Here is a 25124-nt window from a genome sequence, read left to right on the forward strand (position 1 = left end):
CAGGGTAGGGAGAAAGTTCCAGGCAGGTTATGTGGTGCCAGAAACTCACTAAGGGCTCTTTTATAACACGCAGATTCCCCCGACCCCCGGGGCACACCAGAGAGCGGAAAGTCATGCATGGAGATATGGCCGGTGGCCAGACTGGCTTAAGATGGAGTTGGAGGCTGGTCCTCAGACCAGGATGGGAGGTCCCAGAAGCTCCCAGGGTCCATAAAGTCAGGCTGAGGCCTTTGGACTTTATTCTCTATGGAATATGGAACCATGTTTTCACACTTTTATGAAACTAAAAAAATTCATACTGTACAGTGACTCATTGTAAAATCACTTCACTTTACTCCCAGGGGCCTGGCATCTACCCTGACAACTCTATTGGGCTTTGAGAAAGGTATGGGGAGGGATATCTGACACAGCTCAGCAAGGCTGACCTTCCCAAAAATGCAACAGAACAGCTAGATTTTGCCCCTGGGAGAGACCCAATCTTTTCTTCTAAAGAGAAAATGGAGTCCCAATAACTTGTTCCAAGTCACACAGAAACCTCAGAAGAGACAGGACTGGAATGAAGCTTTCTGACCCCTTTCCCAGAGGCTGTTTCACACAGCAGTGCGAAAACAGATTTGTGGACACCTAATTTGCTGTGTGGCCTTGGACACATCGATTTCACTTCTCAGAGCCTATCTGCTCATCTCCTGTAAGAGGGAATTGAGCTCTTACTTGTCCCTTCTAATTATAATGCTATGTTTTATTTTAACAATATAATAAATGAAAGGTACCTGTCTTTAGCATTCTAGAGTTTCATGATTATGAACATTCTAACAGTCTAACATTCTAAAGTTCTGCCCAGACATCCATTCATCCATCCTTCCATCCACCCATCCATGTATCCATCTGCCTATTTATCCACCTATCTACCCAGCATCCATTCTTCTATATATTCTTCCACTCATTCATCCTGCCACTCACCCATCCACATATCATCCACATATCCATCCATGAATCCACATCTTCATCCCTGCATCCACATATACCTACATGCAGCATTCACATACACATACATGCATCCACCCACATGTTCATCTGTGAGTCCACGTATCTATCCATGCATCCATATATCCATCCATCCAACCACATATCCATCTATGCATGCCAATATCCATCCATCCATCCATCCACATATCCATCCATATATCCACCCATGTACCCATATATCCATCCATACATCCAAATATTCATCCATGCATCCATATATCCATGAATCCACATATACATACATGAATCCACATACACATCCATGCATCCACATATCCATCCCTGCATCCATGTATACATCTACCCATCCACATCCACTCAAGCATCCACTTGTTCAACTAATATTTATCAGGTTTTTACTACATTCCAGGGCCTGAGGATAGTCCGGTGAACATGATAGACACAACTGCTACCCTTTCAGGGCTTGCAGTTAGAAGGGGCACAATATCAATCAAATAATTCCACAAATAAATATATAATAACAAACTAAAGTTCCGCCCAGACATCATCCATCCATCCATCCATCCATCCATCCATCCATCCATCCATCCTTCCATCCACCCATCCATGTATCTGTCCATCTATTTATCCACCTACCTAACCAGCATAGGAGAAGCCTCAGTTTTAGAAGTGCTATTCTGGAGTTTGACCATATCTCCAGTTTATAGTGGGAGTTGGGGGTTAGGTATCAGGGCGAGCTTCCCTAAGGAAGAGTAGCTGGAGCCAAGACCCGAAAGATGAGAAGGCATTTGACAACGAGAGGGAGATTGAGGAGGCAGGTGAGCCCACGGGCTGCGCTTTTGGTAGCTCCACTGCAGCGTGATTGATTCCAACCTCTGTGATTTGTGGTTTAACTGAGCTTATCACAGCAGTGGCCTCAGCTGCCTCACCCTAGAGACAGCCATCAAGCATGGGCTTTCCCTTCTCCCTTCCCGATTTTCCAGCCCCACCAGATCTGCCAAGGCCGAGGGCAGCCTCTGCCTGGCACTCACCTCTGCCAGTCCTGCATGCGGGCCTGCAGCTGCGCCATACAGCAGGGAACCTGATGCCAGTGCATCCTGAGGACCTTCAGAGCCTGGTACTTGTGCCGGACCCTGGCAGCGTCCCTTGCTGGGGATGGCACAGTCACTAGGAGCCTCTTGGCTCCTCCTTCCATGGGGCCTGGTTTATGACGCCAAGGAGAACTTTGCCCAGCTCAGGGCCTCCCAAGTTCCTCTGGGGCCAACCCTGGCAGAGCCTTCAAGAGCTCCCCAGACGGGTTCCTGGGCCAGGCTCACCTGTCAGCCCTTCCTCCAAGGAAGAAGCTGCAGGACGCCAAGAGCTCAAATGGCTTCTTTAGCCAAAAGCCTCCCTCTGATCAGGCTGTCACCTTGCTGGTCCCAGGGCTCAATGGGTATGTTTGGGCACCTTGGCTCAAACAGTGCCCACTTTCCAGGCTGTCCCCCTCTTTCCTCCCATCCTTTTCAAGGTCTGCTGAAACCCCAACTCCTTGTCAAAGCCTTTATCCGTTGGGTGCCCCAGTCCCTTCCTCATCCAAGGCAGGTCAGCCTGCTGGGATAGCTGAGGTTTTAGAGAAAACAGACCTAAGTTTGAATCTTGACGATTGTGAGCCTTGGTTTCTTTGTCTGTAGAATGGGGGAAAGATGATAATCATAGTATCTACTTGTTGGGAAGGCTAGATAAGAGAATGTATATAAAGGGCCTGGTGCACACAAGCACCCAGCACATGGAAGATACCACTCACTTCAGGGCCACTCTGAACTCCCTTAGGATTCCACGTCTGAGCCATGTATCTGGAGTGCAGCACATGCCACCCTAGACCATTAGTGCTCCCAGTGGCCTGTGCTGTTTCCCCAAATAAAAGCCCTGGCCTGGGCACAGGGAGCCTCAACTATGAAGCCTGGCTCTATGCTCCCTCCTCATGTGACCTGACAAGTCCCCTCCTTCTAGGCCTCACATGATGGGATGAGCTCTCAGTTTCCCAAAAGATTGGAACCTGGGCTACCCACCCCACCACAGCCCCAGTGGCGACCTCAGTGCCAGGCACACAGTAGGTAGGTCCTCAAGTGGCTTGAGAGAGCAGAAGAGGAGAGAGCAGGGAGAGGCAGACAGGGAAAAAGAGGGAAAGAAAAAGGATTCAGGGAGAGGGGCAAGGGGCTGCGCCCATCCAGTTCAGAAGCGCAGACCTGGGGAAAACTCTGCACCTATACAAGCCAAGAAAGTGGTTTACAGCCTGTGTTTATTATACTTACTGTGTCTCCAGCTGCCTGAATCTGGACAAGCCAGGTCTGTTCTACTGTGTACCAAGGGCTGGGTGAAGTGCTGGGGGTTCATGTGGTGAACACTCGGCTACTGCAGCCCGGGCAGGAAGGCAGCGTGCAGGGAGTTGGGGGGCCAGGTTGTGTCCGACTGGTGGGAGGGCAGTGTGTGCTGAAGGTGGGGCTCCTCTGCTCAGCATCTCTGTGACCTTAGGCAAGTGACTTTCCCTCATGCTTACAATGAAGCTAACGAAAGGAGGCTTACGCAATGCCTGGGAAGGGCCTGGCATGTAGTAAATGCTCAATAGGTGTTATTAAAATTATTATTACATTATTATTATTGTGTGTCTGAATGTGATCTGCATGTGTGAAGCAATGAAGGTGCAGTCTTTAGAGAGAGGGAGACAGAGTGTGTGTGTGTGTGTGTGTGTGTGTGTGTGTATAGGGTAGAGAATGCTCCTGGTAGTAGTTGACTTTATGTGCAAAGTTAACTGAGCGTCTGCGTGCAAATGTCAAGAAAGCTGCTAGTTCCATGCAGTTGGGATTCTCGGGTTCCAGGAAGCCTTGAGAAATCACCCCCAAGTCCATTCTACTCCTCCAGCCTCCTCTGAGCAGCCACAGCTCATGCCGCTTTGTCACACATCCCTGTCCTCAAAGAGAAGCAACCAAGTCTTCTTTAGCTGCTCACTGCAGGGCTGAGCTGCTCTTGCCCTGACCAGGGTTTCCAGTCTGTTGGTAGGAAGCTGGGCTGTCACTGCACAGGCCCCTGCCTGGAGCAGTGCCCGTGACATGAACATCCTGCCCTTGTGCCTCTCACAGTCCCCACGTGAGTCGCAGAAGTCCCTGCAGTGGGCATATCGTAGAGGACCTGCTGTCATTTACAGACTGTATAAACTGAAGGAAGCTGTGGTACTGCCCCCACCCCGTCACTCCCAATGGGTAAAGTGTGGACCAGACAGGACCCAGCCAAGGTCCTCTCTGTTCCATTCCAGGACTTCCCCACCATGAGATGCCCTCTAGAGAGAGATCAATGGGGCGAGATATTTCTGGGCTCCCAGGCCAACCTTGTCTGGCCAGAGTGCCACCCCAGCCACAGGTGAAGGTGAAGGGCCTTGCAGTACCACTAACCACCTTCCAAGGTGGGGTGGGGGCATGGTGGACATCGCGGGCAGCTCTGAGGGAAGGACATAAGCAGAGGGAAGAATGAGGGCCGGCGTGTGCAAGTTCAGTTGGTTCATAGGTTTACCCTTTGAGCAGTTTTATCTCTAGCCATTTCTCCCAAGGAAATAATTCACATGTGTACGAAGGTACAGGTACCAAGATATTCAATGCTGCATTGTCCATTCAAGGGAAATTTTGAAAATCCCCTGAAAGCTCGACAACATCGGGCAGCTATACGATGGAACGGCCCTAAAAAGGTTGAAGTGGATCTGCATGTCCTAGCGTGGCCAGGTGTGCACCACTGGTGTTGAGTAAAAGAAGGAATGTGACAAAGCTAGATGGGTATGATAAGCTCACCTTCCTGAAGAGCAAACATACATAAATACTACATAGACCCAGGATAGAAATAATAGGAGAAATGACACCAACATATTGGCAGTTAGTCATTTAACATGGTAATTTTGGGGTGATATTTAGTTCTCTTTTTTGTTATATTCTCTTCTAGTTATTATGTGTTTAATAATAAAATCATTGGCTGTGTGCAGGGTTCATGCCTGTAATCCCAGCACTTTGGGAGGTTGAGGTGGGAGGATTTCTTGAGGCCAGGAGTTTGAAACCCTGTCTCTTAAAAAAAAATGATGAAAGGAAGCTTACACAATGCCTGGGAAGGGCCTGGCACGTAGTAATAATAAAAATAAAATAAAATAAATAATAATAAAATAATAACAATAATAATAAAACCATTGAAAGGGCTAGAGTTGGTGGCCTGCAGCTCTCTGCTATAATCACTGTACTTGAGAGGAGCTCATGAGGAAATGTGCCTTGGGTTCATCTTAGCGCCTGCTGGAGGGATTTTCTCTGAGAAGTCCAGAATCTGCTTTCAGACTCTCTCCCCAGACCACTCACCCAGGGGCCTCAACCTGGATTTTCCTCCTCTGTGGATGGTTCAGGTGCCAGTCACACCTCTCCCTGTGCCTCTGGCCAGGGTAAGACAAGCACCTTGGGCAGGTGGGACATTTTCCTTTTTGGAGCCGAAGCCCTTTCCTGGGCAGCTGTGTGTCTCTCCCAGCAGGACAGGGTGGGTGAACCCCACCCCCAATCCTGAACAGAGCCAAAGTCCAGGAGACACAGTCATCAGCCAAAGGTCAGCAGTACAGCCAACGCCACCTGGGTCCAGCTGCTGAGGAGGAGGTAGAGAGGTTCGCCGTCTGGGCAGCTGCCCTCTGGCCCGCTGCTGGCCTCCCCTGCCCCCACCCCAGCTCCCCAAAGGCCAGGAACATCTGGCTGCTGGCCTAGCTCCAGGAAGGGTGAGCGAAGGGGCCTCTTTCCACCAGGCCCGCCGCTGCCGCGGTGCAAGGCACATCAATCAAGACCGCAGAGCTGGCTGGTGCTGGGAGAGGAGCCGGCTCCTTCCCCACCCCCTCCCCAGACATTCCTGCGTAATGGAATCTCCTTTCCTGTTCATTTATTACCAACCCGCAGAACCCCGCCAAGCCCTGTCTGCACACTCAATCCCCACCGACCCTGCTTGTTCCTGGCAAAAGGGGTTCCTGGGGGGACCTGGAAGGAGTGACCCTAATGGCCACTAGCAGATTCGCACAGTACTCCTCTGCCTTCGTGCACTTGCCCAAGGGGTCTGCTCTGCTAAGCACTCACATAGGAGATCTCAAGTGTCTATGCCCGTGATATGAGCACTCTTATCCTCGTGTTAACAGATGAGAAAACTTCAGCTCAGAAATGTTAAGCCACTTGCTCAGAGTCACACAGCAAGGCAATGGCAGAATCTGCCAGATTCCCAAGCCCAAGCTCTTTCTTTTCTTCTGTTGAAAAGACTATTCTTTCCCCCACTGAATGGTCTTTTTTCGAACCCTTGTCAGTTGACCATAGATGTATGGATTTATTTCTAGACTCTAGACTTGATAAATACATATCCTTGTGCCACACTGTCATGATTACTGTCGCTCTGCAGTTGCTTTAAAATCTCAATGTGTGAGTCCTCCTGCTGTATTCTTTTTCAGTATTGTTTTGGCTATTCTGGATCCCTTGAAATTCTGTATGAATCTTAGAAATAGAATGTCAATTTATACAATTTATATCAGCTAGGATTTTGATAAGGGTTGTGTTGAATCTGTAGATCAATTTTGGGAGTACTGCCATCTTAACAATGTTAATTGAGTCATCTAGTCCAGGAATATATAGTGGTTTCCATTTGTTTAAATCTTTACTTTCTTTCAACAGTTTTGTAGTTTTCAGAGTATAAAATTTGCATTTATTTTGTTAAGTTTATTTATATGTATTTTTTTTTGATGATACTGTGAGTGGAATTGTTAATTTAGTTTCTGGATTGTTCATTGTGAATGTGTAGAAATACAATTGATGTTTGTATATCAATCTTATATCCTGCAACCTTGCTGAACTCATTTATGAGTTCTAATAGTTTTTTAGTGAATTTCTTAGGATTTTCTATGCACAAGATAATATCATCTGTGACTAGAGATAGCTTTGCTGCTTCCTTTCTTTTTTTCTTTTACTTTTACTTATTTATATTTTTATAGAGACAGGGTCTTGCTCTGTCACCCAGGCTAGAGTGCCGTGGTGTGATCACAGCTCACCACAGCCTTGAACTCCTGGGCTTACACAATCCTCCAGCGTCAGCCTTCTGAGAAGCTGGGATGACAGGTACATACCACCACACCCGGCTAATTTTTTTTTTTATTTTGTTGAAGTGAGGTCTTGCTTTGTTGCCCAGGCTGGTTTCAAACTCCAGGCCTAAAGCAATCTTCTCACCTTGGTGGCCTCCCAAAGCACTGGGATTATAGGCACGGGCCACCATGTCCAGCCTATGTCTTCCTTTCCAATCTGGATGACTTTTTATTTTCCTTGACTAATTACCTTGACTAGAACACCCAGAACATGTGGAGTAGAAGAAGCAGGCCTCCTCATCTTAGCCCCTTTCTTCTCTATATCCCTTCCTTTCTTACAGTTCCTTTTCGTCTCCTTCCACCCAATGTGGGGTGGGAATGGTATTAGCAGAGAAGAGAGTCTATACAAGGGAAGTGGCGAGAATAAAGAAAGAAAGAAAAAAACAATTTATCAGACACCTACAAGTCTCAAGACTGTATCAGGATCGCCACTGTATAATTGAGAAAACGGAGGCCTAGATAAAAAGATGTGACAATTAACATTTATTGGACACCTACTCCACGCCAAGTACGCAAAATACAAAGATGAATCAGAAACTCAAGGTCGAAAGCTGGAATTTAAACTGGGATGAAAGTAGACCCACACTACCATCTTGGAAAGGAGGGAAGCATAAAAGAAACCTGTCACTATTGCTCCTAAACCTCTTTAGAAGTGGCGGCTCGGGAGAGCAGACGACAGTAGGCAGCTCCTTCCCGAAGACAGGTCATCCTGACAAGTGTCCGGGTCTCAGCGGAGAGCAGACCCACAGTGGGTAACTCCTTCCCGCAGACAGGTCATCCTGACAAGTGTCCCTCTCGCAGTGGAGAGGAGATCCGCAGCTGGTAGTCCAGACTGTGTGGTCTGGCTGGGTCTGGGTTTCTATGGGCTTAGAAGGGAGAAAGTGCTGCTGATTCATCCATGGGCAGCCATAGGTGGCCTGGAAAAAGCACCAGAAGCTATTCTTGGCTGGGCTGTGGACTTCACCCAGAACAGGCAGCCCAGCACCCAGGCTTCAGGCCATCCCTGGCTTGAAGGTGGGGTTTCACCAGGGACCTGCCCCTTTCTGCCCAGGGACTGTCTGCCTCTGCCATCAACATGCTGTCCATGGTGTCCAGGCTGTTCATGGCAAGGAGTGCCGGCGGGCCAGTGCCGAGCTGCCCTCAGTCATCCCTGGCCTTCCTCCCATGCTCGTCGGTGCCCAGAGGAGGTCAAGGCGGTGGGGGTGCTGGTGTGTCAGTGCTGCCTTGAGTGCGTGCACACCTGGCTGGATTGTGACCAGCACCTGGGCTCAGCCACAACTTTGCTCCAAAATTGGAGCAGTGCCAGGAGCAGGCAGAGGCCTGGGAGCAGGAGCAGATACATCGGAGCCTGTCGGGGGATGGGGACTTCCCAGGCCCCTGAGCGCACAGGTCCAGAGTCGCGGCTGTGCCTGGGAGCATGGGGATCCCACCCTGCTGACTTGGTAGGGGGCAGGGCTCCCACCCGTTCTTGGCCCCCTCTGGCTCTGCAGAACGCGCAGCCCTGGCGGTGGCTCCCCCATTGCAGCTGATGTCCCTGCAGCGGCTGCTCCAGACGGGCTGCCGACGCCATCAGTAGCCACCTTGGTGCTCTATTGTGAGGATTAGATGACTGGTTAATAGATGAAGCTTGTGGCAAAGGGCCTGGCATGCAATGGAGCTATGCGAGTAGGTCCCTCTTCTGCATGCTTGGCACCCTGAGAAGCCAGCCTTGTCGTGCTATGGAGTGTAGGTGGGGCCGTGAGGCTGTCTGTGCTGGGGACTTCGGATGGGACTTGTCCTGGCTGCCTGGAGCCCTTTGGAGTCATGCAAGAAACTGCTGTGACTTCTGTTCCGCTTATAAAATGGGACTCCTTGGCACTTGCCAAAGGCCTACAACATGCAGACCTACTGCTGGGGACTTCCCAGAAAAGGCGATAATTGCGATTGTTATTCTTATCACAGCTCACTATGTGTGTCAGTCAGGGTTCAGCCAGGGAAACACAACTAGTAAGAGATGTATAGTAAGATATTTATTGCAAAGACTTGGCTTACATGATTGTAGGGGCTGGCTAGGTGAGTCTGAAATGCGTAAGTGTGACAGTGAATTTTATGTGTCAACTTGACTAGGCCATGTGGTGCCCAGAAATTTGGTCAAACATTATTCTGGGTTTTCCTATGAGGATGTTTCTGGGTGAGATTGACATGGGAATCACTAAAGGCAGATGGCCCTCGCTAATGTGGGTGGGCCTCATCCTGTCAGTTGAAGAGAACAAAAAGACTGACCTTCCCTCCCATAAGAGAGAATTATTTTTGCCTGCTGGCCTTGGAACTGAGACATTAGCTTTTTCTACCTTTGGATTTGAACCGAAATAGCTCTTGCCTCTCAGGCCTTCAGACTCAGACAAGAATTACATCCTCAGCTCTCCTGGGGCTCCAGCTTGCCAACTGCTGTTCTTGGGATGGGTCAGCCTCCATAATCTGGGGAGCCAATTCCTTATAACAAATCTGTCTATATAAAAACATGTGTGCACACACACAGGTATACACACACATATACACATACACATGCACATGCATACACATGCATGCACACATGTGCACATATGTACATGCACAAGCATGCACACACAAATGCAATGCACATATGCACACACCCACGAACCCACATGCACGCAACACACATGCACATGCACACACGTGTGCACTCATAAGTACACATGTGCACACATGCACACACACACACATGCATACACCCTCTATTGGTTCTGTTTCTCAGGAGAACCCTGACTAACACAGCAGGGCAGGTTGTCCAGAAGGGCAGGCTGGAACCCTCAGGCACAGCAGGCACTGAAGCTGGTGTCCACAACTTTTCTTCAGGGACACTTCAGCTCTGCTTTTAAGGCCTCAAACCACTCAAATCAGGTTCATCCAGATCATCTCAGATAGTCTCCCTTACTTAAGAGTCAACTGATTATGGACTTTAATCACATCTCTGAGATACCTTCACAGAACACCTAGATCAGTGTCCCACTTCAGCTCTGCTTTTAAGGCCTCAAACCACTCAAATCAGGTTCATCCAGATCATCTCAGATAGTCTCCCTTACTTAAGAGTCAACTGGGCCGGGCGCGGTGGCTCAAGCCTGTAATCCCAGCACTTTGGGAGGCCGAGACGGGCGGATCACGAGGTCAGGAGATCAAGACCATCCTGGCTAACACAGTGAAACCCCGTCTCTACTAAAAAAATACAAAAAACTAGCCGGGCGAGGTAGCGGGCGCCTGTAGTCCCAGCTACACGGGAGGCTGAGGCAGGAGAATGGCGTAAACCCGGGAGGCGGAGCTTGCAGTGAGCCAAGATCCAGCCACTGCACTCCAGCCTGGGCGACAGAGCGAGACTCCGTCTCAAAAAAAAAAAAAAAAAAAAAAAAGAGTCAACTGATTATGGACTTTAATCACATCTCTGAGATACCTTCACAGAACACCTAGATCAGTGTCCGACTGAGTATCTGGTGACCATAGCCTGGCCATTGATGACCACAACACCTGCCGAGTGTGATGGCGAGCACATGACTGCATAGCAGCTGATTTATCTCCCCAAAAATCCCATGAGGAAGATGTTTTTAGAAGAACATGTCTTGCCCAAGGTGACACAGCTGGCCAGGGGGAGCACTGGGGTTAGAAGCCAGGTTGCCTTCCGAGCACAGCCTGAGCCACTCTGAGGCTCTGAACCCCTAACCCACCTTCCCAGCCCTCATAGAGGCCCCTGTGGTGGGACTCTTTTCTCTGCTTCTGGAGGACACAGAGGCTCCGAGAGGGCAGGTGGATGCCCCAGTCACAACACTGGGAGGTGGAGGCTGTTCCACTTCAGCTCTAGGCCCCTCCTCACAACAGCCGCCTGCTCGCTCTCTTCCCTAAGCGGTCCACCCCAAAGGACAATGCTGAGCTTCTGCCCAGGAGCTCTCTGTGTGATACAGGCACCCCTCCCTCCGGGCCTGAGCATCACCCCGTGTAAAGAGGGACGTGGCCCTTCCAGGTTTGAGGTCAGGGGCCCTGGCCTTGGAGCACAGGGTAGAATCTCAGGACTCCTGGCTCCAGGGAGCTCCTATTTTGGGACTAGCCCTACCCTTGGGAGAAGGGGCTGAGGGTATCTCATGGGGGCTACTCAGTTAGGACCAATACCCTCAGATGGCCTCCCTCCCAGAGGGAGGGTCAGTTAGCGGGGGTGAGCAGGGGATAGGAGAGGTGATCAGGGGTGAGCAGGGGATAGGAGAGGTGATCAGGGGTGAGCAGGGGATAGGAGAGGTGATCGGGGGTGAGCAGAGGATAGGAGAGGTGATCGGGGGTGAGCAGGGGAGAGCAGGGGTGAGCAGGGGTGAGCAGGGGAGAGCAGGGGTGAGCAGGGGAGAGCCAGGGAGAGCATTGCCCAGTAGAACATGTGTTCCTGGGGAAACCAGGGTGCCTCCTGAGAGACAGGCCCCCGAAGGGTCCCAACACAGCCGAGCCTGTGGTCAGTCCCGGCCATGGCCCAGCCCACCTGCCCGCCCTTTCCTGTGACAGCCTCCGTGCCCGGGCAAGCGGCCCCTGAACAATGCTTCACTCTGTTCTTGGCCTCGGCAGGGGCAGCTAATTCAGCCACACCTCACACGGGATGCAGATCCCACACTCCCCTGCTCTCCCTGGCTCTCCCCTGCTTTCCCTGGCTCTCCCCTGCTCACCCCTGCTCTCCCCTGATCACCTCTCCTATCCCCTGTTCACCCCCTCTAACTGGCCTCAGGAAACCCAGACACTCCACACTTAGCACCCTCCCAGCTCCCTGACAAGCCACAACTCAGAGGTCAGGAGCGACAGCCAAATGACTTAGGGGCCCTGGGCTGGGGGTTGGGGATGGCACACCCTCAAGGCCAGCCATGAGCAAAAAGCCTACCCAGCCAATGTAGCCCCACCTTTGCTCAATCGCATTGACCAGGACTCCATCATCATTTGGTGAATGAGGAGAGGGGCTCAGAGAGGCTGGGCAGCTTGCCTCTGGTCACACAGCCCAGGAGCAGCAGAAGTGGAACTCAAACCCAGGTCTTGTGCCTCCAGAGCCCATGGTCTTAACCACTGCACAAAACTGCCTTTAGGAAACCCCAAAGCGATCATGAGTCCAAGGACTCAGAGGCACCTTGCATGGATTTCAGCACATATGCATGGTTGCGCACACACACGCGCACACGCACACACGCACACATGTGCACACATGTGCACACACATGCACGCACACACATGCACACACACACACATACACACGCCTTCCTAGGTAACCAAGCCCCATAGACAGGGCCTGCCCTTCCCAGGCAGCCTTGAAAAGGGCCTTGCAAGGGTCTGAGACATTCCAAGCCCGGTTCCCACCTTCACCTGGAGGGGGCCTCTCTGCCTCCCACATCCCCAGACTGGACCTAAGAGTCAGAATCACAGCTCAGAGTCCCCTTGGTGTGTGTACATGGCTTGGGGAGGTCAGTCCCGCCCCAGAGCACCCCCAGCCTGCCAGGCCTCTGGGTCAGCCAGATCCCTCCCCCAACCTTCTCAAGGCCCACAAGCCCCAGGCCAGGCCTGGCTTCCGGAGCTGCCGCCACCTTGGCTGGCCACACCACACATGGTTTTAATCAGCAGCCTGCCTGGATGAATGGTGCCTTGTGAGAGCGCCGCAGGGCTCACCTCCACAGCAGGGCCAGGACGGGCCAGGTGGGGCAGCCTCAAGGAGGGAGGAGTGTGAGGGGGACCCCATGTGGGGGTCAGGCTGGGGGTGAGGAGGACAGGGGGGACAGCCCAGCACAGCAGTCATGAGCCAGGGTCTGTGGCCAGATAGAGAGCGGGGGTCCTGGCTCTGCCACCCCACAGTCTGCGTCCAGGCAACCCACGGAACCTCTCTAAGCCCGGGCCCCACCCTGCGTATAAATGGAGTCCCTTACAGGGGGCTGTAAGGATTTCATTTGAGGGTGCTTGGTGCATAGTGTGGGCCTGACATATAGTATGCACTTTGTACCTAGAGGCCAACTCAGGGCCAGGGGCAGGGGACTCACACTTTGATTTAATGGAAGAGTGGAGAGAACTCACCTTGGAGCAAGGTGGCTGACCTCCAAAGAAGCTAGGGGTGGCATCTACGGTTGACTCTGGTTTCCTCAGTTCCGGGACCTCGGCCTCCGCTGCTCCCTCCACCTTTCAAAGGGCCTCACAAAGAGAGGTAGGGGGGCAGACCTCAGCTCCTTGAAGGGCCCACTTGGCCTCCCTCCATGGCAGGCAAAGCTTCAGACAGTACTAATTAATGTTTATTGAGCACTTACTAGGTGCTGCACCTGGGCATTTCATGCATAAGCTCATCTAATCCTCCTCTTATGATTGTTTTCATTTATGTATAACAAAACTATGACTCAGAAAGGGGAGGCAACCAGGCCACGACCACACAGCCAGGGAGAGGCAGAGCTGGGATATGACGCTGCAGAGCCCTGTCCCTGCTCTTGCCTCAACTCCACCCACCCTATGTCCTGTGGAGGGAGCAGCATTTCCCACAGGGGTGGCCTGCACTGGGCAGCCTGTCTGGGGGAGCGGAGAGTGCCTTCTCCTTGGGCCTCCAGTGGACGGAGCTGTCTCCCTCACTGGCAACCCTACTCAGCCTCCCTTCCTTCCCTCCCACAGAGCCCCCGAAGGCCCCGTTCCCAGTGCGCAGGCCGTGTCCTCCTCCCTGCCTCTCTCCCAGCACCCACCCAGCCTGGCTCCTGGGTGTCTGAGAAATTATGGGAGGGAGGGAGAAAACGTCAAAAGAGGGCCCAAACCTTGTCACGCGTCTCCTCACTGAGCCATCATGGCAGTCCTGTCATGTGGGGTAAAGTGCAGACTCCCGTCACCCCTGCTGCACCCCTGCCCCTAACCTCTACCCTGCGGACTAAGGCTTTCCTCTGCAGCACTGGCTCTGCCTCTCATCTCCAGGCCGTGCTCATCTTTCCCCCTGCCTGGTATCCTCTCCTTTTCCACTCTGGCTAACTTGTGGTCCAAGACTCCACCAAGCCCCACATACTAGGAAGACTGTGTGAAGCCCCTCCATTCCCCACTCACCCACTAGAACAGCCCCTGGAGCACTTCTGGGAGTAGAGCTCTGGGACCTCTGGGAGTTGCTCCAATTTCAGAGTCCATTTCTGCAGAGGAAGGATTTTATCCTCTTTCCCCTGTTGGAGATGGGGACATCACCTTTGCAGACTGGTTTTGTCTCGTTCCTCTTCAAATTCAATTATCTGCAGAGCCACGGGGGCTGCACTCACATGCCCACATGGGTATCACTTGCCAAGCTAAGCTCCCAGCCTTTCAGTGGTTCTCTGAACTCAGCTGAGACCATTTCTAGAGCACTGTTTAAAGAATAAGGCATCCTGCTGTCTTCTACATAGATTAGGATGTCTCCCTCAAGCTGACTTGACCCAGCTAAGAACTGGGTGGGCACACCTTATTGGGTGCTCCCCTCACCCAGAGTCTCCCTGACCTCCCTGCCCTTTGGTAAGACAGGTCAGCAAGGGCCATTAGGGAAACAGTCCTGTGGAAATAACTAGAAACATGCTCAAGGGTTAAGCCACAAAAATGTTTTGCATAGCTTTGTTTATGACACTAAAAAAATACCTAGAATAACCCACATATTCAACAATTAAATAAAGTGTGATACATCCATAAAATGGAATTCCATAAAGAGGGTTATTTAACACCACCAAGAGATGGTCACAATTTATCTGTAAGTGAAAAAAGCAGATGATAACATCTTACAACATCTTACGCTGGAAGAGAAAAACCTCCAGGCAGTTCAGTGAGCGAAACTGAGGGGTGTAGAGTGAGGGGTGCTTCAGGGTGCAGACTTGGAAGCTGGAGGCCTGGGTCCTCTGGCAGCCTCTGCCCCCTTGCAGCCAAAAGACTTTGGGCCATTCACCAAACCTAAAAAGCCAGAGGTGGCCATCTGTACAAGTGGGATAGTATTGTACCTACAGACATATACTAGCCACTTAGCACACTGTGTGTGGCCAGCAACAGACATACAGACTGAGGCAACAGACATTATAAACATCACGCATGGGCTTATTTCCATATTATGGGTGATTTTCATTTTCTTACATTTGCCTATTTGTATTTTTAAATTTTTCTGCAATGAATGTTATTACTTTTATTAACTTAAAAGTAAAAGCAAACATGACCTTACAAGGAAACAGCCCAGTGGAACTCATTCCTGTGTTAATGGCCGGCATGTTGTTAAGGACATTGCTTATTATGCTGCCCTAGTGAGATTTTCTGGGAGAAACTATGATCTGCTCTCAGAACCAGGAGGCTTCCCTGGTCACACTGGCTGCCTGTGGGCTTCAAACAGCTGTGTACCTAACCTCAATGCCCAATGTGAAAGAATCATCTAAATAAACTATGACACAGCTCTACCATGTACACCAGTTTGTCATGTACACAGGAGAATGTCTGACAGATTTCCACCGAAGAGTTAGAAGTATTACTGGGGGACAGGAAAAAGGGGGACACTTGAGCCTTAAATTTTGTGCACTTCACTAACGATTGCAATTTCCACAAAATAGAAATAACACAATTTGATGTAGTAGAAAAATATTTAATAACACATAAAGATGTTGACAATTTATTATGATTTAAAAGAGTTTTGTAGGCTGGGCGCGGTGGCTCACGCCTGTAATCCCAGCACTTTGGGAGGCCGAGGTGGGTGGAACATTTGAGGCCAGGAGTTCAAGATCAGCCTGGTCCACATGGTGAAACTCCCCTCTTTTTTTTTTTTTTTTTTTTTTTTGAGATGGAGTCTCGCACTGTCGCCCGAGTTGGCGTGCAATGGTGCTATCTTGGCTCACTGCAACCTCCACCTTTCAGGTTCAAGCAATTCTCCTGCCTCAGCCTCCTGAGTAGCTGGGATTACAGGCGCCCACCACCACACCCAGCTAATTTTTTGATATTTTTAGTAGAGAAGAGGTTTCACTGTGTTGGCCAGGCTGGTCTCAAACTCCTGACCTCGTGATCTGTCCACCTCAGCCTCCCAAAGCGCTGGGATTACAGGCATGTGCCATTGCGCCCAGCTGTGAAACCCCCTCTTTACTAAAAAAAAAATTAGCCAGGCATGGTGCCACACACCTATAGTCCCAGCTACGTGGGAGGCTGAGGCATGAGAATCTAATCACTTGAACTCAGGAGGCGGAGGCTGCAGTGAGCCAAGATCGCAACGCTGCGCTCCAGCCTGGGTGACAGAGCAAGACTCTGTCTCAAAAAATAAGAATAAAAATAAAGGGGGTTTGTAAAATACAGTGTATGCATATTATCCTTTCTGCAAAAACAACTTTATATATCAGACAGAAAGGAAACGTCCTAAAACATGAACCGTGGTTACCAGGTTGGTGGGATACAGACATTTAAATTTTCTTCTTATGTGTCTGTATGTTCTAAAGTTTCCACGATGGAGATTTATAACTCTTGCAATGAAAGAAAAAAATGCATTTTGTTAAAAGGAAAGATTTGGCCCCAGCTCTCCCCTGCCCTGAGTGCCTAAGTCACGGCAGACTCGTTCTTAGCCTTCTCGCCTCCTCACTCCTCACCTGGGCGTGTCTGTTTCCCACCCGTTTTCATATGGGCCACCTTGCTGTTCTTCCTGTGTCCTTGTAAAGGGACTGAAATCCTTGTTAGAACCAGGCAAGGCAGAAGCCAGGACACAGGCCCAGCCCACCGCTCCCCATCCAGTGGTCCCCCAGTCACCCGCCGCCGCCTCCTGGGGCATTGTTCTCATTAGTGGGGATGCAAAGCAGACCCAAAGGCGGAACTATAAACACCAGAGGCAGAGACCCATAAACAGCTGGGTAACCAACTCCAGCTGTGCAGATGGGCCCTGGCCACACTGGGGGGCAGATGGGGGCTGGGCTGGCCACTGAGGAATTGCCCTTTGCCTGTCCTCCTTAGGCCATGAGCTGCCAGGATCCGGGTGGGCATCACTAGTTAGAGAACTGGAGGATGGAGGGTCTGCACAAGCCTAAGTGAGATTACATGCAAGTGAGCAGAGGTCTGGGGGCCAAGGATTCTCAGGCACCTGAGCCCCATTACCTATGCACCTGGGCCTCGATTTACCTATCTGAAAATGGGGAAGAAAAGAAGTAACAGACTAGATGGTCTTTCTCAGCTCTACTACATCATGACCCATCCATAAATCAATGCACTAGGCCTAAATGCCTGTAATGTATCTGTCTGTAATATAACAAAACTATATCCTATGCGAGAACATAAACAAATGTTTATCTGTACTATAACCCCATACATATTACATGTTTTATGTCAGCCTCTTTAATGTTATGTTTCTAAATGTTTAATGACCATCTCTGGATATCTGTGATCAGAGAGTATATGGAGGCAAGCCAGGAAGACCTCCTGGGAGAAGGGAGACTTAAAGCCTATGAATTCAACAGGCAAGAGGAATGAGCCTCCAAAAAGGTTATAATGGAGGAGAAGGGAGGGATTTGAGTGTGAGGGGATTTATAGGGCTGTTGAGGGTCATCCAGGGAAGGGATCCATGTCCATCTTCCACCCTAGAAACAAAGCTTCTGGCACGGGAGAGGGCAGGGAGAAAGCACACTGGACTGAAGTGACTAAGATTTGCCAGCCCCAGAAGCTCCCAAACCTGGTTACATAACAGGACTACTGGGGAACTTGGTAAACCACAGACTCTTGGGCCCTTCCCGGGGCTCCTGAATCAGAATCTAGGACAGCAGTGTCTGAATATTTGAATTTTTATTAATTCCCTGGTGAATTCTGAGGCTAGAAGTCTGTTACAGGTGGGTGTTTGGGAACCTCTGGCCCAGAGTTCTCAGTGTTTGTGGATTGGATGTAGGGCAGAAGGGTCACCCATGATTTTCACATCCTGTCCTGTGTCCGGTCAACCAACACAGGGTACAGTCATTGCCAGGCAGCTGGTGCCATGCTATGCTTGGGGCCTGATGGGACTGGAGACCCCTGAGAAGCTCATCACCTAGTGAGGGGTCCAGACCCCCATATCAGCCATCCGAACTCAGTGCTGGATGTTGGAATCTTCTCAGGTGGCACAGCCCAAAGGGTGGATGCTGGAGGAGCCCAGAGGAGTGAAAGCAAACCCCTGAAAGCAGGACTAGGAAAGGGACCACAGAAGGCTTTCTAGAGAAGATACCCTGAATGACGGAGAGGATTTGGGTGATAGAACAGGAAAGGAACAAACAGGCTAGGTGGAGGGGATGATGGAATCAAAAGCGAGAAGTGCAGATGCAGTAGAGGTAAAAAACATGTGGGGACCATTTTATGGTCATATGGTTTGTCAGGGGCTCTCTCTGTTGGGCACTGTGAAAAGGCAATGTGCTGAACAGCCTGGGCCAGGGGACCAGAGAGCACAACTCCCATGTCATAGGCAGCTGGCCCAAGGTCCCAAAGAAAAAGCCCAAGCCTGGGACTCCCCCACGTACCTGGGGGAGACTCTCCCCCTCCACCAGGCCCAGCCATGTGACTTTCCCAGTTCCCCCATCTGGGATCACATGAGGCAGGCATGGGCAGGGGAGAGTGGCAAGTTCCAACTCTGACCCCAAGACCAGAATCTCCTTTTCCAGAGGGGCCTCTGAGGCCAAGTCAACTCTGATCAAGGTCACATCTCCCCAAGCCAACTCAGTCCCAGTTGCCATTTCTACCCATACCCCTTCTTCACACTCTAAACATTTTCTATGTGATTATAAAAATAGTGAGTCACCTGGGCATGGTGGCTCACACCTGTAATCTCACACTTTGGGAGGCTGAGGTGGATGGATCACCTGAGGTCAGGAGTTCCAGACCAGCCTGGTCAACATGGCAAAACCCCACCTCTACAAAAAATACAAAAATTAGCCAGGCGTGGTGGCACATGCCTGTAGTCCCAGCTACTCGGAGAGGCTGAGGCAGGATAATTGCTTAAACCTGGGATGTGGAGGTTGCAGTCAGCTGAGATCGTGCCACTGCACTCCAGCCTGGGAGACAGAGTGAGACTCCATCTCAAAAACAAACAAACAACAACAACAACAACAACAACAAAAACAGTAGAGTCAAACTGGAGACAAAAAAATACAAAACACAAAACCTCACTGAAAACAATTAAGGACAATATAAATAAATGGAAAAAACATCCCATGTTCACAGAGTGGAAGATTTCATACTGTTAAGATCATAATACTCCTCAAATTGATCAACAGGTTTAACTCATCCCTATCAAAATCCCAGGTACATTTTTTGCAGAAATTGACAAGTCGATACAAAAATTCACATAGAAATGCAAAGAACTCGAAACAGCCAAAAATCACCTTGAAAAGGAAGAACAAATCTAGAAGACTCATGCTTCTTGATTTCAATAATTACTACAAATTTACAGTAGTCAAGACTGCATGAAAGTTGCTTGAGGATAGACAAACAGATCAATAAAATAGAATTGAGCATATGTGTACATACTTACATTTATGGTCAACTGATTTTTGACAAGGGTGCCATAACAATTCAATGGGGGAGAGAATAGTTTTTTAAATAAATGATGTTGGGACTACTAGATATCCACACACAAAAGAATGAAGTTGGACCCCTACCTCACGCCATATACAAAAATTAACTCAAAATGGATCAAAGACCTAATGAACAGTCTGATTAGAGTCTAGTATCCAGAACACATAAAAAGCTCTTACAACTCAACAACAAAAAGAGAAATGATCCAATTCAAAAATGGGCAAAAGACTTGAACAAACATTTCTCCAAAGAGACATACAAATGTCCATCAAATACATAAAAAGATAATCAACATCAGTAGTCATTAGGGAAATGCAAATCATAACCACAATGTGGTAACACTTCACATCCATTAGGATGGCTATAAATTTTTTTTAAATGGAAAATAAGACCAGGCTCACGCCTGTAATCTCAGCACTTTGAGAGGCCGAGAGGGGAGGATCACTTGAGCCCAGGAGTTAGAGGCTGCAGTGAGCAATGATCATACCATTTCACTCCAGCCTGTGCAAGAGAGTAAAACACTATCTCTTTAATAGTAATAATAATAAGGCCAGGCCCGTTGGCTCATGCCTGTAATCCCAGCACTTTGGGAGGCTGAGGTGGGCAGATCTCTTGAGCCCAGGAGTTTGAGACCAGCCTGGGCAACATGGCAAAACTCTATCTCTACAAAAAATACAAATTTTCCGGGTATGGTGGTGCACAACTGTAGTCCCAGCTACTCAGGAGGCCAAGGTAGGAGGATCCCTTCAGCCTGAGGGGAGGAGGTTGCAGTGAGCCATAATCCCGTCACTGCACTCTTGCCTGGGCAACAGAACGAGACTCTGTCTCAAAAATAAATAAAATAAAGTGGAAAAAAAAAAAAACAAGTTTTGGTGAGGATGTGGAGAAACTGGAACCCTTGTATACTGCTGGTGGAAATGCAAAATGATTCAACTGCTGTGGCAAAAAGTTTGGTGACTCCTGAAAAAGTTAAACATAGAATTACCTTATGACCCAGCATTTCCCTCCTACATCTATACCTAAAGGAATTTCAAACAGATACTTGTACATGAGTATTCACTGCAGTACTATTCACAATAGCCAAAAAGTGGAAACAACCCAATGTCCATCAACTAATGAATGGATAAACAAATATACCAATAATGGAATCGTAGTCAGTCATTAAAAATGAAGTATTAACACAAGCTACAACATAGATGAACCCTGAAAGCACACTGAGTGAAAGAAACCAGGCACAAAAGGCCACATATGGAAGGATTCCATTTATGGGAAATGTTCAGAATATGCAATTCATTGAAACAGAAAGTGGTTCAGTGTCTGCCAGGGCCTGAGAGAAGGGAAGAATGAGGAATGACCACTTACTGCTATGAGGTTTCTTCTTGAGGTGATGAAATGTTCTGGAATTAGATAGTGGTGATGGTTGCACAATTTGCTAAAAACCACTGAATTATACACTTTAAAGTATTATTTTGTGTATGTAAATTATATTTCAATTTAAGAAAACAGAGCTGCCTTGAATGCCGTATATGTATTTTTATTGTGGCGAAATACATATAACATAAAATTTGCCATTTTAACCATTTTAAAGTGCACAATTTAGTGGCATTAGTACATTCACAACGTTACACAACCATCGCTACTATCTATTGTCAACATTCTCCATCACCCAAGGAGAAACTCTGTGCTCCTTAAGCAATAACTCCCCATCCTCCCTCTCCCCTCAGCCATGGTAACCTCTAACCTACTTCTTATCTCTATGAATTTGCCTATTCTAGATATTTAGTATAAAGGAAATCAGACAATATTCGTCTTTTTGTACGTCTGGCTTATTTTATTTCACATAATGTTTTCAAGGCTAATTTATGTTGTACCATATATCAGAATTTCTTCCTCCCTTTTTTGTGGTGGAATAATATTCCACTGTATTATATACCACATTTTATTTGCTCATTCATCTATTGATGGACATCTGTGTTCTTTCCAGCTTTTGGTTATTGTGAATACTGTTTAACCTTTTGATGAAACACTAAACTATTTTCCACAGTAGCTGTATCATTTCACATTCCCACCAGCAATGTATAAGGGTTCCAATTTCTCCACATCCTCATCAAAACTTATTTTCCTTTAAAAAAAAAAATTATAGCTGGCCAGGTGTGGTGGCTCACGCCTATAATCCTAGCACTTTGGGAAGCCCAGGTGGGCAGATCACCTGAGGTCAGGAGTTCCAGACCAACCTGGCCAACATGGTGAAACCCCATCTCTACTAAAAATACAAAAATTAGCCGGGTCTGGTGGTGGATGCCTGTAATCCCAGCTGCTCAGGAGACTGAGGCAGGAGAATCGCTTGAACTTGGGAGGCAGAGGTTGCAGTGAGCTAAGATCACACCACTGCACTCTAGCCTGGGTGACAGAGCAAGACTCCACCTCAAAAAAAAAAAAAAAAAAAAAAACAGCCATTCTAGTAGATTAGAACTGGTTTTCATTTGCATTTCAGTAATGACCAAAGTTTTCAGCACCTTTTCACGAGTGTGTTGGCCATTGTCTGTCTTCTTTGGAGAAACATCCATTCAAGTCATTTTCCCATTTTTTAATTGGGTTGTTTGTCTTTTTGTTGTTGAGTTGTTCTTTATATTTTTTGGATATGAGGCCCTTATAAGACATATGATTTGCAAATATTTTCTCCTGTTATGTGGATTGTCTCTTAACTCTCTTTATAGTATTCTTTTTTCTTTCTTTCTTTTTTTGAGACAGGGTCTCACTCTGTCACCCAGGCTGAAGTGCAATGACGCAATCTTGGTTCACTGCAACCTCCTCTTCCCGGGCTGAAGGGGTCATCCCACCTCAGCCTCCCCAATAGCTGGGACCACAGGCACACCACCATGCCCAGCTAATTTTTGTAGTTTTTGTAGAGATGGGGTTTCACCATGATGCCCAGGCTGGTCTTGAACTTCTGGTCTCAGGTGATACACCCACCTAGGTCTCCCAAAGTGCCAGGATTACAGGTGTGAGACACGCTGCCTGGCCTTAATGGTGTCCTTTGACATACAAAAGTCTTTTAAATTTTAATGAAAATTTATCTTTTTTTCCTTGTTGCCTGTGCTTTCCGTGTCATATTTAAGAAACAATTACCAAATTCAAGGTCATAGATATTTGCACCTATGTTTCTAATAATTCTAAGTTTAGCTCTTAAATTTACATCTCTGATCAATTTTCACTTAGTCTTGGCCTACGGTGTGTGGTAAGGGTTCAGCTTCATTCTTTTGCATGTGATATCAGGTCGTGGAGCACTATTCTTTCTCCAGTGAAAGTTCTTAGTACTCTTGTCAAAAATCAATTGGCAATAGACGTGAGGGCTTATTTCTGGGTTCTCAATTCTACCCCAGGGTCTACATGTCTATCCTATGCCAGTAGCACACTGTTATAATTACTGTAGATTTGCAGTAAGTTTTTTTGTTTTGTTTTGTTTTGTTTTTGAGACAGAGTCTCGTTCTGTTGCCCAGGCTGGAGTGCAGTGGCACGATCTCAGCTCACTGCAACCTCTGCCTCCTGGGTTCAAGTGATTCTCCAGCCTCAGCCTCCCGAGTAGCTGGGACTACAGGTGCGTGCCACCATGCCAGCTGATTTTTGCATTTTTAGTAGAGACAGGGTTTCACCATGTTGGCCAGGCTGGTCTCAAACTCCCAATCTCAGATGATCCGCCCACCTCAGCCTCCCAAAGTGCTGGGATTACAGGTGTGAGCCACCATGCCTGGCCTGCAGTAAGTTCTGAAATCAGAAAGCATGAGTCCTGCAACTGTGTCATTTTTTTTTCAAGATTGTTTTTGCTATTCTGGGTCTCTTGAAATTCCATGTGAATATTAGGAATTTTCATATTAGGAATTTTTTTTTCATTTCTGGAAAAAAACTTGTTGGAATTTTGATAGGAATTGCAAAAAAAAAATACTGTATATTCCTTGACAATATTGAGCCTTCTAATCAAACATGAGATGTCTTTCCATTCATTTAGATCTTTAATTTCTTCAAGCAACGTTTTACAGTTTTCTGTATTCAAATCTCTCACCTCCTTGATTAAATTATTCCTATATATTTTATTTTTATTTATTATTATTATTATTATTATTTTGAGAAGGAGTTTACCTCTTGTTGCCTAGGCTGGAGTGCAGCGGACGATCTCGGCTCACCACAACCTCCACCTACAGGGTTCAAGTGATTCTCCTGCCTCAGCCTCCCAAGTAGCTGGGATTACAGGCACACGCCACCACACTTGGCTCATTTTGCACTGTTAGTGGAGATGGGGTTTCACCGTGTTGGCCAGGCTGATCTCAAACTCCTGACCTTGGGTAATCTGCCCACCTCGGCCTCCCAAAGTTCTGGGATTACAGGCGTGAGCCACCACACCTGGCCTATATTTTATTCTTTTTGATGCTATCATAAGTAGAATTGTTTTCTTAACTTCCTTTTTGGATTGTTAATTATAGTGTATAGAAATTCAACGGATTTTGTGTATTGATTTTGTATTCTGAAATTTTACGAAATTCACTTATTAACTCTAATAGTTTGTGTATGCGTATGAATTCTTTTGGGTTTTCTAGGCATTAAGATCATGTTATCTATAAGTAGAGATAGTATTACTTCTTCCTTTCCAATCTGGATGCGTTTTGTTTTTTTCCTGCCTAACTGCTTTGGCTAGAACTTCCAGTATTGTGTTGAGTAGAAGTTTCTAATCTTAACTAGAAGTTATGAAAACAGACATCCTTGTCTTGTTCCTCATCCTAGGGGAAATGCTTTCAGTTTTTCACCATTAAGAATGATGTCACTTGAGCCCAGGAGTTCTAGACCAGTCTGGGCAACATGGTGAGACCCTGTCTCTACAACAAAAATAAAAAATTAGCCAGGCATGGCACGTGCCTGTAGTCCCAGCAATTTGGGAGGCTGAGGTGGGAGGATCGCTTGAGCCTGGGAGCTCAAGGCTGCAGTAAGCCACAACTGTGCCACTGCACTCCAGCCTGGGCAACGGAGCGAGACCCTGTCTCCAAAAAAAAAAAAATTATGTTAGCTGTGAGTTTTTCACATATGGCATTTATCATGTTGAAAGAGTTCTTTTCTAGTACTAGTTTGTTAAGTATTTATATCATGAAAGGGTGTTGAATTTTGTCAGACGCTTTTTCTGCATCAATTGAGATGATCATGTGGTTTTTTTTTTCCCCTTCATTCTTATAAGGTGGTATATTACTTTGATTTTCATATGTTGAACCACCCTTGCATTCCTGAAATAAAACCCACTTGATCATGGCATATAATTTTTTTGTTTGTTTTGTTTTGTTTTTTGACATAGAGTCTCACTTTATCGCTCAGGCTGGAGTGCATTGTCGCAATCTTGGCTCATGGCAACCTCCGCCTACTGGGTTCAAGCGATTCTCCTGGCTCAGCCTCCTGAGCAGCTGGGATTACAGGTGCA

General features: G+C 48.0%; 1 protein-coding gene across 5 annotated transcripts in view; it reads left to right on the forward strand.

The window, feature by feature from the left end:
- RPS14 (ribosomal protein S14) overlaps window positions 1–25124 on the forward strand; it is a 520685-nt gene that overhangs the window by 376460 nt on the left and 119101 nt on the right. The window contains exon 1 of one of the 5 annotated variants that reach the window (XM_050793703.1): window positions 12923–12926. The exons of 3 other annotated variants lie outside the window; for them this stretch is intronic. The gene's annotated coding sequence lies outside the window, so the exon portion shown is untranslated. Of the gene's footprint in view, window positions 1–12922; window positions 12927–13351; window positions 13356–25124 lie in introns of those variants that run through there. One more of the 5 variants, XM_050793700.1, reaches the window with a different exon arrangement.

Source organism: Macaca thibetana, chromosome 6 (genome assembly GCF_024542745.1).
Source record: "Macaca thibetana thibetana isolate TM-01 chromosome 6, ASM2454274v1, whole genome shotgun sequence".
Classification (NCBI taxonomy): Eukaryota; Metazoa; Chordata; class Mammalia; order Primates; family Cercopithecidae; genus Macaca; species Macaca thibetana.